This window comes from Microtus ochrogaster, chromosome 15 (assembly GCF_000317375.1).
Source record: "Microtus ochrogaster isolate Prairie Vole_2 chromosome 15, MicOch1.0, whole genome shotgun sequence".
Taxonomy (NCBI): Eukaryota; Metazoa; Chordata; class Mammalia; order Rodentia; family Cricetidae; genus Microtus; species Microtus ochrogaster.
Genome location: NC_022017.1, coordinates 28,878,744 through 28,879,205, shown reverse-complemented (window position 1 = coordinate 28,879,205; position 462 = coordinate 28,878,744).

Here is a 462-nt window from a genome sequence, read left to right as displayed (position 1 = left end):
AAAAAAAAAAAGAATGGGTAAGTGGTTCGTTTCCACTTAAAACTGCCTCCAGTGGGTTTAGGTTCATCAGATCACGAGCAGGCAGGAGGTACTAGTCCCCTGCTGCAATTGGTGCCCGCTTGCCTAGGCACTTTTATCTGGGGTGGGAAATTATAGTCATGCTGCTATGTGACTGAGCCCATGAGCAATGGAGGGTGAAGGGGCTCTTGGGCTCCAGGGTCGGTGTCCTTGAAATTCAGGACCAAAACTAAGTACAAACCTAACAAATAAAAAGGGGGAACTTGGGGTGGAGATTTTACCAGACAGTGTAGAAGACAGTACACCCCACGTACCCAGCCAGTGGGGGCAAGACAGGGACTGGTGGTTAGGGTTATAGAAGCAGCCTTTGTTTGGAGCCTAATGGGCATGCCCACCATTTTGTCTGAGCTAGTGCCTAACCCTGCAGGACCCGTTAATAAACTG